Source organism: Myotis yumanensis, unplaced genomic scaffold (genome assembly GCF_028538775.1).
Source record: "Myotis yumanensis isolate MYYU_CA2020_CCGP unplaced genomic scaffold, mMyoYum1.0.hap1 SCAF_16, whole genome shotgun sequence".
Taxonomy (NCBI): domain Eukaryota; kingdom Metazoa; phylum Chordata; class Mammalia; order Chiroptera; family Vespertilionidae; genus Myotis; species Myotis yumanensis.
Genome location: NW_027223767.1, coordinates 1566457 through 1579443, shown reverse-complemented (window position 1 = coordinate 1579443; position 12987 = coordinate 1566457). Strand labels below are relative to the sequence as shown.

General features: G+C 62.4%; 1 protein-coding gene across 4 annotated transcripts in view; it reads right to left on the bottom strand.

Annotated features, from left to right (window-relative positions):
* RAI1 (retinoic acid induced 1) overlaps positions 1-12987 on the bottom strand; it is a 116512-nt gene that overhangs the window by 14237 nt on the left and 89288 nt on the right. Inside the window, exon 3 of one of the 4 annotated variants that reach the window (XM_070394950.1) lies at positions 4099-4164. The exons of 2 other annotated variants lie outside the window; for them this stretch is intronic. The gene's annotated coding sequence lies outside the window, so the exon portion shown is untranslated. Of the gene's footprint in view, positions 1-4098; positions 4165-8383; positions 8464-12987 lie in introns of those variants that run through there. One more of the 4 variants, XM_070394951.1, reaches the window with a different exon arrangement.

Genomic DNA, 12987 nt, shown 5'->3' with positions numbered 1-12987 from the left:
AAGGCCCTCTGGGCAGAGCAACTGGATTCAGAAAACACCAGCCTTCAGCATCCAGGCTGCAGGGCTCCCATCTGCCTGGAGGCCTGGTCACCTCAGAAGGCCCTTCGCAGAGGGAGGAGCACGGTACGCTCCAGGCTGGGGAGCCCAGGGGGCTCAGGATTTACCCACAACCAGGGCTGGGGTTTGGAGGCGGGGAGGGGACAGGAAGACCCTGACTCAGCTCGGCCTGCACACCCTAGGTCTCCAGGAAAGCACGGGGACTTCCATGGTCAGCACGGAACGAGGGTGGCCTGCGTGGGCGACAGGGTTCCAGGAGAAACCAGAGAAAGTACAGAAGCACAGGGAAGAGAGACATGCAGGTGGGAGAAGGGGAAGATGTGGAGTGAGGGGAAGGGCTGCCCCAAGAGGCCCCGCTCACCCCTCCTCTTCTCCAGGACCCTACCTAGACCCCGTCCTTATTCACTGCTGGGGGTTGACCCAGCGAGCCCAGGGCAGCCAGACAGCGCCGGAGCCCGCCTCCGTGGCCCTCGCCGGCAGCTGGTGCTGGCTCAGCGCTGGAGACCCCGGCTGCAGAGGGGACCCGTGTCCTGTGGCGAGCTCCTGTCCACCAGGCCCGGCAAAGCCAGACGCCCTCTGGCCTCCCCGATTTATCTCAGGCCCCCGACAATGCGAGCCGTGCCTGCCCTTCTGCCACTGCACGCCCATCTCCGGCGCTTGGATCAAACATCACAGGCGGTGCCTGCTGCCACACGCCAGCCCAGAGGAGCGGGGGCCGAGTTCTGGCCTGGAGGCTCCTGACAGGTGGGCAGCCCTGTACCTCCTGACCCAACCGCGGTAGGAGGCCCACCCAGGTGGGGCACCCTGGCTGCCTCCCCACAGCGGGGCCAGCAGGTGGAAGCCACCCCTGCAGCCCCAGCGCTGCCCTCCCCACCCCCACGCTGTGCTATGAGCCCAGATGCGCAAAGCCAAGCCCATTCTGAAGGCTGCGCCTTGTATATCTGCACAGATTCTATTTCAGCTTTTATTAGTCCCAGATCGCTCTCATTTCCTGCTGTGTCCTGTGGATATCATTAACATTTCTGCAGCTTTTATTTTTTTCACATTCTCCAAAATGCATTACCCAGAAACATTATTTACAAAGAGAAAGTGCTATGACCAGTGTCCAACCCTCCCCCGCTCTAATCAGTCCAGCTGCTGCGTCTTTTCATTTAGCCGCGCTGCGCTGCACTGCAGGCGGTTCCCAATCCACACGCGCAGCTGGCTGTGGTGACAGCATCTATCTCTGAGCAGAGACAGTTCAATTAAAATGCGAAAGCCCAGCGCCTGATGGAGAAGCAGCCGAAATGCTCACCCCAACACCCACCTCCAACCCCAGATGCAGGGCGGGGCAGGGACACGGGAACAAAGGCATGGCATCAAAGGCCCGGCTCAGAGACAGCCGGCTCTGCCAGGAGAGAATGGTGCTCTGCGTCTTTAAGAGCTGCCACGGGGCTCTGTTATTCATCCTTAAGATTAGGATGACTTTTCGAGAAGACCAGGAAAAGACAAGGAAAGAGGCAGGCACAGGGGCTGCTTCCCAGGAGGGGGCAGAGCCGGGCAGACCGGAGGTTTGACCTCTGTGGGTCCAGCTGGAGGGAGACGGGGTGGGGGTCAGGGGAGCACACCCCTAACACAGCCTCCCCGGTCTCCTGGCCCAGCCCAGCTCCCCCACCTGCCTCTTCTTCCAGACACTAGGCCAGGCCTTGTCTCTGAAGGAGGAAGGAAGAGGAAGTCAGCCGTGCATTATGACAACTCCCAACTCCGGGGCACTGGTCTTCCCAGGCCACTGGAGGGGAGCAGGCCCGCTCGGGGGCATGCACTGGAGGCTGGCTCAGGGTCCAGCCCTTGCCTCCAAGGCCACAGGAGTCCCCTCATGGCTCCCCCAGCCCCTGACAGCCATCACCAGGGGGGAGAGAGAGCTGGGATGTGAACAGACCCTCCCACGGTGCAAGGTCAGCGGTCCTCAGCCCTCAAGGGCCTTTGGCAGCTGCTGGCCTCAGCAGTCCCTTCAGGCAAAGACCCCAACCCCGCCCTCCCCCAAAGGTGCTGTAGAGTGAAGGGCACCCCTGGCTGTGCGTGCCTCAGTGAGTGCTGACTGCTCTGCCTTTTACAGGAAGGGGTGAGATGGAGAGGAGAGGCCTGCTTACGAGTGGCCCCAAGGGAGAGCCTTCTGCGACCTGCAGCGCGAGCCCTGCCCAGAGCGAGGGTGGCGCCCCCACCTGGCCCCCACAAGAATCCCCATGTTAGCCCTGGCCGGGCTGACCCAGTGGGTAGAGCGCAGGCCTTGATTCCAGACAAGGGCACAAGCTGGGGTTGCGGGCTCAATCCCCAGTGTGGGGCATGCAGGAGGCAGCCAATCAATGATTCTCTCTCATCATTGATGTTTCTATCTCCATTTCTCTCTCTGAAATCAATAAAAATATTTTTTTAATTTAAAAAAATTTTCAATTTTAGAGGAGGCACCTCGGAGCGCGACAGCAGGAGGGTGTGCAGGGAGCGGCACTGGGTGCTCACATTCCCAGGCCCGCCAGCCAGGCCAGGGCCCGCTTCTCCTCAAGGAGCCAGACCCACCTGAGGGAGGTCCACTACGGGCAACAGTGGCTACGGCCGCCTACTGTCACCATGGCAGCCTCAGAGAGGTCACTGGGCCCACAGCCTCTCCAGGCCCCGCAGCTGCTGAGCCCCCCGGGTGGGGCGCAGCCAGGAGGCTGGCTGAAGGTTTTCCTGAGACACAGGGATAGTGGCAGACAGAAAAGGGACAGACAGAGAGAGGAAAGGGGGGAGAAGGACAGAGAGTGGGAGGAGGAGGGAAAAGGGAGTAGGGGGAGAAGAAGTTGGGGGTGGGGGGCCATTCTGCTCCCCTGCGTTCTCATTTGTAGCTGCAGGAAAAATATTTTTAAACCCAACCCATTCAAGCCTGGGAATGGGAAGGGGAAAGTCCCCGAAGTCAGGAAGCTGGGGGTGTCCAAGGAGGAGCTGAGGGGCCACTAGTGGCAGGTGATGAACACTAGTAAGAGACCTCCATTAAAATGGTAAATCATTCGCCAGGTTGACTGCTGATCTGTGAGGTCTAGTTTGAATCCTAAAGGCCTGGCTTGAATTGGGGAAAGAGAGTCGTTTTCAAGGACCCACAAGACAAACAGCCCAGTACCCACAGGCCTCTGGGGCAAGGAGGGTCTTTGGGCCAGCGGCTAGTGATGAGGTGGGGACCAGAGCCAGCTAGGGAGCCCTGCATGGGGCAAAGGAAGGCATCCCAGAGAACAAGGAAGCCCCCACCCCGAAGTATGGCCTCCTGAGACCGTCCCTCACAAACCGCACACTTGGCACGCACCTCTCCTCATTCATGGCCCCGTGGGCCCAGCACAGGAGGCGGGTGCGAGGGCCTGGATACTGAGGCAAGCACTGGGGTGAGTGGGAGGGGAAGCAGGCAGACCACCCAGCCCCCCTTCAGATGCCCAGGTGAGGGAGCCCAGGCGAGGCGGGCGTCTCTGGAGGGTGCCTGAATGGGAGTAGGGGCTTCTGGACTCTACAGATGGTGGGAAGCCCTCCTGGGAGCCTGCCGATGGCATCTCTGCAAGGACCAGAGGCGGAGGCAGCAGACACCCACGGGGCCCCCTGAATGAGGCCCTCCCTCAGGCCCCACCCACCAAGGACCCCTCCTGGTCCTTCTATGCTCGCCGGGGCACCGCTTGCCGGGTAATGCTGTGCTGGTTCGGAAGCACCCCGTCCTGTTAGAAAACCACCACCCGTTCCCAGGAGGGTCAGTGACTGGAAGGCTCCCACAGTGCAGGGCTGTGTCCCGGCCCCTCCACGGTGACTCTCTGGGATGCAGGGGCCAACAAGCCCGAGACTTGAGCCACTTAAGCCAGAGGCGTCCAGTCTGGGTGAGGGGCAGCTGGCCAATGGGGCTTCCCTGCTGTGAAGTGCTGGGGGCGGGGCTTGGGGGAGAGCAAGAAGAAATTCCCAAAGCAGCTGTGCAGGCATCCAAGGCCTGGGGGGGGGGGCGCCGCAGAGAGGGGTGTGTCGGGGAGAACTCACCTGTTGTCAGCTCAGACTTACCAGGCTCTTGTGGACATATTGTTTTTAGATTTTTATTCAACAAAGAACATCAGCACTTCTCCCTGTCTGTCAAAACGAGGGAAAGACTAAGGATGGTGGGGCCGACTGCTGGGATGCAGACACTCAGGCTGGGGGCTCTGGGGCCCCAGGCCAGCAAGATCAAGAGGCTGACTTAGGGGCTTGAGGGGACCCACGGAGGGCGTCCCAGGCTGCCCTCTTCTGATCCCTCCCCCACACTCCCAGTTCCGGGCCTTGCAGGGGACTGCACAGTGTGGTTGAGCTAGGACCTGTCTGCTGGTTAGGAGAGGAGGCAGAGGCGAGGAGCGCCCAGCCTCTCACCCCGGTCTTGTCCTCCTCACCCCATGTGCCCAGAGACCAGGACTTCCCTTGGGAAGTGGAAGCACCAAGGCACCAAGCCTATGGCTTGTCTGGCTGCTGACTGACTTGGTGGCCTTGGGCCAGCGTTTCTATCGCCAAGTCTCAGGGCCTTTGCACCTGCTGCCTCCTCTGCTGGAACACTGTTCTCAGACCTCGGCAGGGCTCCTCTCAGAGCCGGCACTGGCCTCACCTTCTCAGGTGGCCTCCCCAAGCAGCCTGGAAACGGCACCCCGGCAGCTCCTCCACCCCCGTGTTCAGTTCTTGCGATAAGCCACGTGGCCAGCTGGCTGGCTCCGCATTGGTCTCTCCTCATGATAACAAAGATTCTGTGAGAGCAGGGTGTTTTGGTTTGTTTTGTTCACAGCTATACCTCCATTTCCCATAACAGTAAATATCTGTTAAATAATGTGCCAAGTGTCGTATTGGCCTATGAAAGTATCCGGAGCGAGCGGCCAGGTGGCGGGACAGAGCCCATTTGGGTGGGGTCAGGAATCTGTGGCCACAGCCCCTCACTCATCCAACGAAGAACACGCTCCCTCCAGCCGGGTGATGTGCTGACGGGAAGTGGGCGGGTGAATGGAGGGGAGCACGGGGCAGCCCCACTCGCCTCCAGTGAGCTGCTGCCTTATGGGAAGGAAGGCCCTGGTGCCAGAACTTGAATTTTTCCCTTTAAAACGCCAGAAATCAGGATTTTATAAAAAGATAAATCTCTTTTTAAAAAATGTTATCAACCAAGTAAAAAATTTAACACGCCAGATTTCAAGAAAAGCTGGCTGTGCTGTATCTGATCACAAGCTCCCAGGTGTCGCCCGCTGATGGAACTGACACAGAACTTTCCATGGTCACAGGCAGGGCCTTGTGGGCAGGAATCTCGACATGTAAGTGCGCAGGCCCTTGGGAGGCACTCGATGAGAGGGCACGAGAGCAGGAGGGGAACGGGAGAAGCCCCGAGTCCAGCACAGACTGCGGGGTGGAGCAGCAGGTGAGTGCTGCAGGCCGGGAGGCAGGGCTGGCCGTGCAGCTGGCCAGTGGCAGGGAGGAGCTGGGCAGCCTGGAGAAGGAAAGCAGAGAAGTGAGAGGCACCTGGATGAGGCCCCAGTGCCCACCACCTTGCTGGCCCCCCGCAGGGCTCCTTGGTGGCGCTCACTGCAGCAGTAACTGCGTAAGGGATGGTAGGACCACAGGTGTGCTGTGCCGCCTTCCCCAGAGTGCAGCCTGAGGGGGGGGGGGGGGGGCTCCATCTGCTGGGTCCCCAGCTCTACGCCCAGACATTGGCCCAAGTAGGTGCCTGTTTCATACCTCCTACTGCCCGGATGGACGGGCAGATGGGACGCGTGGTCAGCTCCTGGCTGGGTTCATCACTTAACCCTCATCACAGTCTAAAGGATGCCACCCAGAGAGAGGGCTGATGATGCCAGGCCTGGAGGCCGGAATCAACTGTAGCCAATCAACTTACAGTCGGCCCTCTACAGCCCCTGGGTCTTCGTCCCTCCGGCGCCTGTGCCCACTCATCTGTCAAGTTCACTTCTGCTCGGCTTACAGTCTGCTGGGGGGTTTGGGGAGGTGCTGAGGGTGCAAAGGGAAAAGCACATGGCCCTGCCCTCCAGAGGCAGACAGACACACAGACAACTGCCCGTGTGACACCAGGAGGCTGTGGGAGTGGGGAGAGCAGGCAGTCAGGGGAAGCTGGGAGAAGGGGAACTGCCTGATCTGAGGAAGCCACTGTGTGCAGAGCATATTCTAAGACAAGCCTCCCCTCACCTGCAGGGAATGAATGAAGGCCTAGAGGGCGACCTGCCGAGGCCAGCAGGCTGAGACCCTCCAGCTCCTCCCCAGTGCTCTTCTGTCCGACAGGAAGCGCTGAGCTGGAGGCCAGAAAGGGTGGTGGGGAGGTCCTCCTCCTGGACCCCCGTTTCCCAGAGGAGTCGGGAAGAGCCCCCTGCTCCCAGCCTGGCGGGGCGGGGGTGCTTCCCGGCGGACACCCCCCTGCAGCAGCCTGACAGCCCGAGAGGCACAGCACGTCAGACCCTTCCGTTCCAGCTGCAGGAGGAGCCAGGGGAATTGGCGTCGCCTCCCTTCGGTCCCGGAGGAGGAAGCCGCCGGTCAGGCCGCCACAGAGTGTCAGATCCTCTGGCTGCCTAATTGTGAGACAGCGGCATTTAAAGAAACGCTTTTCTGGCCGCTCGCCACACCGCAAACTGCTCGGAATAATTTTATTATTAAGGAGAGAGAAAAAGGGAGGAGGTTGGGAGAAAGAGAGAGAAGGGAGAGGGGGAGGAAATGGCTGCGTCCAAGTCCGCGGGGGAGGGTTCTGGTCAGTGTGGAGCCGGCCCGCGCTCCAGTTGGCAGCTGACTCCGTTCTCGGCGCACTCAGTCTCCACTCGGGGTAACCGGGACGGAGCGGCTGGGGCCTGACAACTGAGGGTGCGCAACTAGGCCATGAACCCTCCCGCCCCGGTCGATACCACGGGCTCCTTGGAAGGTGGGCGCGGGCCACCGGGCGCCCCCCCCGAAGGCCATTCGGGGGCCGGGGCCCGCAAGCCCCACCCCAGGCGTGCGCGGCCTCGGGGCTCCCAGGCGCGCCCCGGCGCGAGCAGGGTTAACGCGGCGCCGCGAGTGCTGGAGCCCGGCGAGGGCCAGGCCGGGGAGGGGGGAGCCGCGCGGGGCGTGGGGTTGTTTGCGGCCTCGCCGCCCCCCGCGACAGATGCTGCCGCCGTGTAAGACAAAGGCAGCGCGCCCGCCGCCGCGGAGAACCGCCGCAGGACTCCCTCGGGGGCAGGTAAAATTTCACCTTCTATTTGTGTCCCCCGCGCCGCCCCGCCCGCCCCTCCAGTTTCCCAGCCTCCGCTCCAATCCCGAAAGCGCCACCAAAGACGTCGCGCCGCCTCCTCCGCAGCCCAACCCGCTGACCCCAGCAAGGTCACTGCGACCTCGGGCTCCGCCGGCAGCGCGCCCGACTGCCTCCTGGGGCGCCCCGCGTCCGCGATCCAAGGTAATTGGAGGCGCCGGGAGAGGAAGGGGGAGCCGCGCTCGCCACCAGGCAGAGGCGCCGCCGGCGGCTCCGCCCCGCCCCCCAGCCGCGCGGTGACCCCGCCCCCGCCCCGTCATTCATCTCCCCGATTCCGCTGTCGCCGCCCTCGGAAGCCAGCCGAGTGCAGCAGCTGTTCCTTGCACACTCCACTTGACCAAAGATGATGATAAATGAGGCCCCGGCTGCCTCGGGGACGCGGCGGCGGCCGCGAGGGGCGCGCACAGCCCGCAGCCCCCTCCCCGCGCCCTGGGAAGGGTGAGGACGCACAGGACAGAGGCCGAGAAGCAAAACCGAAGGCCCGCAGCCCTTCCCTCCCGGCGCTCTGCGCGGCCCCAGCACCCGGCGGCGAGGAGCCGGGCGGAGGGGCGCCCCGAACGCGGGGCCCAGGCGCAGATCTGGTTCTCGGGCGGGCGCCGCAGCCCCTCCCTCTCCACCCTTCCCCTAATGCCTCAGTCCCCGCAGCGCCCTGGCCCCCACCCTCAGAGCCTCAAACCTATTAACGCTCGTAAATAATAAATAATGACACGCTTCCCTCCAGCCGCACGAGGTTGCGGGCGGGGGCCGCTGCCAGCTGCGCCCGGTCCGGGAGAGGGGACGCCCTCGCTGGGTGCAGGGGGCTTGGGCGGGCGGCGCAGCACACGTGCCGCCGCGGCGCGCAGGCGGGCACCCCGCCCCGCGGAGGAGGGGGAATCCCGCTCTGCCCTCCCCAAAGCCACCTCCCCTGGAGTCCTCTGGCACCGAACGAGGCGAGAGCGCGGGCGAGCTCCCCAGCCCGAGAGGATTATTTTTAATCTGCCCCCCTCTCCATAGCTGCCTCTCCCGCTTGTGCGCCCGCCCGCCCGCCCGCCCCACCAGCCAAGGCCGCGGGCTCCTCACCTCGCTCGGTGGCTCCGGACTCTGAGCACCTCCCCCGGCCCGCGGCCCCCGCCCCTGCGCGGGCATCGCGCGGCTAAATCTCAGCCCGGAAAGGACCGATTAGGAGCCGCGTGCCTTTCTGCGAAATATTGGAACCGAGTGGTTGGGGGCGGGGAGCAGAGCGCTGTGGTCCCCTCGCTTCCCTTCCCGCTCGCATGGCTGCGAGAGGCGGCTCTGGCTCTAGCTCCGCACACGGGGGCTGCCGGCCCTGGGCGCCGAGAAGCCCTCTGGTTCCTGGTCTTTTCTCTTCTACGCCCACCCTTCAGTCATCAACGAAGCTGGAGCTTCTACCACAAGGACCCTCAGGCGGCGCCACCAAGTGGGGCGCTGCCTCCCCACCTCCAGCCTCCTCCCTAAGCTGCTCCAAACAAACAGCATTTGAACAGCAGCGGCTGGCACACCAGCTCGAAGGCCAACACCGCCCGCGCCGCGCCCGGGCGCACGGGGAGGCCTCTCCCCCGCTTCTCCTTCTTTGCCCACCTTCGACCCTCCCTCCCAGCCCCTTCCCCTTCTGGCCCCGCAGCTCAGGCTCCGCCCCCTTCCTCAGGGGAATGAGGCAGCAGGAAGTTCATGTCCACTCCCATTACCCTGCTCGCCAAAGGCCACCCACCCAAACCCCAGCCCGTCCTCCCCAAGGAGAACCAGCAGAACCCCTGCAGGCTTTGACTCAATCAGTCGCTTGACATTTTCCAGACTCTGTTACGTGCCCGATGCTGGCGACCCACAGCCTGGCCCCTAAGCACCTCCCTCCTGAACGAGGTGGGGTGAGAGACACCCACTGCGAAAGGGGGATGGAAGTGTGGGCTGCGAAGGAAGGAAAAAGGCATTCCAGCCGCAAAGGGCTGCCTGGCTCAGTGGCAGGAAAGAACACAACCTTCTTGGGAACCTAGATTTCTCTCCCCAGCTTAGCTGCTGGGGTGGGGAGGGGGGGAGGGCCCAGGGCCCCCCACAAGGCCTCTGGCCTGGATTGCCAGAGGCAAGAAGCCTGATGGGTTGGGGGCAGGAGAGAGGCATGTGGAATACAGATGTGAGAACAGCAGCTGCCCTGGGCTTGTCGGATGACACCCTTCGGCCACCTGCTGGGCCCAGCGGCTCTGAAGGCAAGGTGGGTCAGGAGAGAGGGGGAGAGAGGGCCCCTGAGCACATAGGCGGGCTGGTAGGTTCTCAGGGGGCTCCAACCCCCAGCCAGCCCACACACCAGCCTGGGGCCTCCCTCGGATCTAGAAAGTTCTCAGTAACCCTCAGACTGTGGGTATAACAGCAGCAGCAGCGTCAGCATACTGTCTGGTCCTCTCCTGCAGCCAAGGTGCCTTGATAGATTTTATTTCTAATCCTCAAACTGCCCTTCTAGGAGGTGACGTCACCTCTCATCCCAGACCTGGAACAGTGCCACAGTGGGAAGGGGCCGCTCTGGGCCCTGTGCATAGGGCCTCAAGCTTGTTTGCTCTTTCAGCAGCTGGGCATCAGGGAGGTGCCTGGGGCTCGAGGGAGGCAGGTAGAGGACAGTGATGTTCTGGTTTGCTCTTTCGGAAATTTAAGAAAACTGGTTGGGGGGCAGGGGGTTTGGTGTGGTGGGGAGCTGGAGAGAGGCTTCACGGCCACACTCCCCACCTGCGTCCTCTTGCAGATCTAGTTGCCTGAGGCATCTCTCCTGCCCCTAGGGGCGTCCCAGCCAGGGGCTGGCTCCTGGGTCGCAGGCAGGCACACAGGCCCATTCGTCATCTGCAGCCCAAATGGGAGCCCCCCAGCCATGCACCACCCCCTTCCAAACGTGCAGCTGTTCTGATGACGAAATTACAAGCCATGCACATTGAGCAGCTTTGGGTGGGCATCTACCTCCTCCCCCCACAGAGACTGAGACGACCACTATTCTGGGAAGGGTTCTCGGTCTCAGCTGCGTTCAGGAGGGGAGGACCCTGTCCCTGAGCAGCTGGGACCTCGTCCTCCTGGCTCCCTCGCCCACCCGCTGCGGGGAAGGCCTGCCCCCGGCTCTCCTGGGTGGGGGTGGACTCTGCCAGCCCCCCAGACATGCAGCCTGGTGCCCAGAAGCACTAACCCTTGGGGAAAGTGAACCACTAGCAGCTGTTCCAGAGGCAGCGGGGAGCCTTGGGTTTCGGCTGCCGCCTCCTCCTGGCGGGTTGCTCAGAGCAGTGCAGTGTGGAGGTGCTTCAGAGCACAGGCGGGGGCGTGCGTCCGTCCCGCTGTCTGACCCAGGTGACAGGTCCTGCTAGCATCCCGTGCAGTGGTGTTTGTCCCCAGCTAAAGGCTGTTCGCTCTTCCCAGGCCCATCTCCAACTGCACCAAACCTCCAGAAGTTCCTACCCCGCCCCCTTCCCCGGCTTCCAGTCACTCCACATCTGGGGGAGCCTCTCCAGCTGCCTGCGGACGCCGCCTGCCCCCAGGGCTCACTTGCTCTGAACAGGTGCAGGGTGTCCCCTCCTGGCTGGTGCCGTGGTGCTGGCAGGAGAGTGGCAGGCCTGTGGGACCGGGAGCCATAGAGATGTCAGATTCACCACCGCCAGGCCGGCCAGTTGTGAGGACTGACAGGTGCTGGTTGTCGCCAGACATGAGACATGAGGGGAGGCTCATTTGCCCCCTGCTGCATCCTGTCTGTAAGTGCCGAAAGCCTCGAAGCCACACAGCTCAGGGTTCAAATCCCGGCTCTGCACACTATTGCTTCACCTCTCTGAGTGTCATGTTGTTCCTCAGCCAAAACCTGCTGATTACCACCACGCTGACAGGTTATCCTGAGCCGGAATGAGACACTGTGCTTGGCACCTGGTGGAGGCTCAGTGAAGGGCAGTACCTTTTGGCGCTCCAGTGGGGGCTGGTGGCGAGGACCCAGTCTTGTACTCTGACTCCCAGGGCTGGCAGGTGTCTGGGACAGAGCAGGTCTTCCGGAGGGCTTTGGAAGGGACATGACACGCCAGAGCTGGGCAGGGCTGCTGGGACTGAAGGTTAAGGCCCCTCTCCCGCGGCGGGTGAGTTACTTTCCCACTGGAGTCAGTGTTGCTCACAGCTAGTGCGCACATCTTAGTGCGGGGCAGACTCTGCTGTGGAGTCAGGCCTGGGGTTCTGCAATCTAAAAAGCTCCCAGGGAAGGCGACACTGCTGGCCTGTGGGTCACTACAGGCCGCAAGATCTCAACCATCCGGCCCTCGGGCCCCTGCGTCCTGGGGGCTGGGCTCAGCATCCCTCACTGCTGGTTGTGTGGTGCCTGGGACTCTGCATTCGGCACAGCTTCCTGGCAGCATCACTCTGGGAAGCTTGCAGTCACGTCATGTCCGTGCCTCCTGGTTCTGTGTCCCCATCAGGAGAGTGGGAAGCTGGGAAACGATGATCCCACGCTTTTTCTTGCTGGCTCCCCATCCCCTCTCCCCTTCCCCGACCCCTTTAGAAGGTGTCACACCTCTGACCCAGGCTCCGGTCCTGGGGGACAAGGCTTACCCAGACTAAATGAGTAGCAGCCAGTTCGCACTCGCCGTAGGTGCCAGGCACTGTCCTGGTCAGCGCTTTGCGTCTACAAATCTCATCCTCATGACAGCCGTGGGGCAGGCAGCGTTAGCGCCCTTGATTTATGACGAAGAGACCTGAAGCCCAGTGCCGAGCCCCGCCATTGGTCAGGGTGCAGGGCGAAGGGCCAGACTCCGGTGCTCCCTGGCCTGGCCCCTAAGCGTGCCGGCCTTGGAGGATTTCCTTTGGGGAAATGACCCATTTGATTTTTCTGGGCATAGACTGGGCACGGATACGCATCCTGCATCTACCGGGCTAGGCTGGTCCAGTTGGGGATGTGGGGGTACACCAGTAAATCTCTTCAGAGAGTTTTTGGCCATATGGACCCCCCAAAACTACAGATGCCTCTACCCAGCAGGCCTGCTCCCAGCCAGACGCAGACGCCGGCACAGGGCGATGAACTGCGGCTGCGATGAAGCAGAAACCAGGTGTCCCCGACGGCCACTGAGAGGCGGAGGGAAGTGCGTTCGGGGGTCCCTGACAGTGAAGTGCTGGTGAGGGAGGCAGGGCTTTGGGCATCGCCGGGTGCACCCTCGAGGTGGGTGAGGAAAGTGCAGTGTAGAAAGTGCAGAGGCCCCACTGCGTCAAAGAGGAGGGACCTTGATCTTTTTTGAATCATGACCACCTGACACCTGGTAAAGGTTTTAACACTTCGATGGACAAATGGTTGAAGAAGGAGGCTGCTTCAGGCTCCCCTCTGGCACAGCCACCGGACAGCTGTCTGGCTCTAGGCCAGGGGGGGCCTGTTTCTTCACGGGTAAGAAGGGAGGAGTCCCAGATGCCAAGTGGAGTCAACCCACCTTCATCCTGCACGGGACAACGGGCAGGACAGGAGCCATCCCCCCATTTCACAGGTGAGGAAACTGAGGCCCCGCCCCACACAGGCTGTGGCCTCACTCCCGGGGCACAGTCTTGGGGGACACACAAGCCAGGACTGGCTCGAGCCCTGAGCTGTATGGCCAGCCATTGCCACCAGGGCTGTTGACAACCACAGCCCCAGCGCTCAGGGCCTGCTTTGCTCTTACAGGTCACCATCCTCTCTGTTACACGCT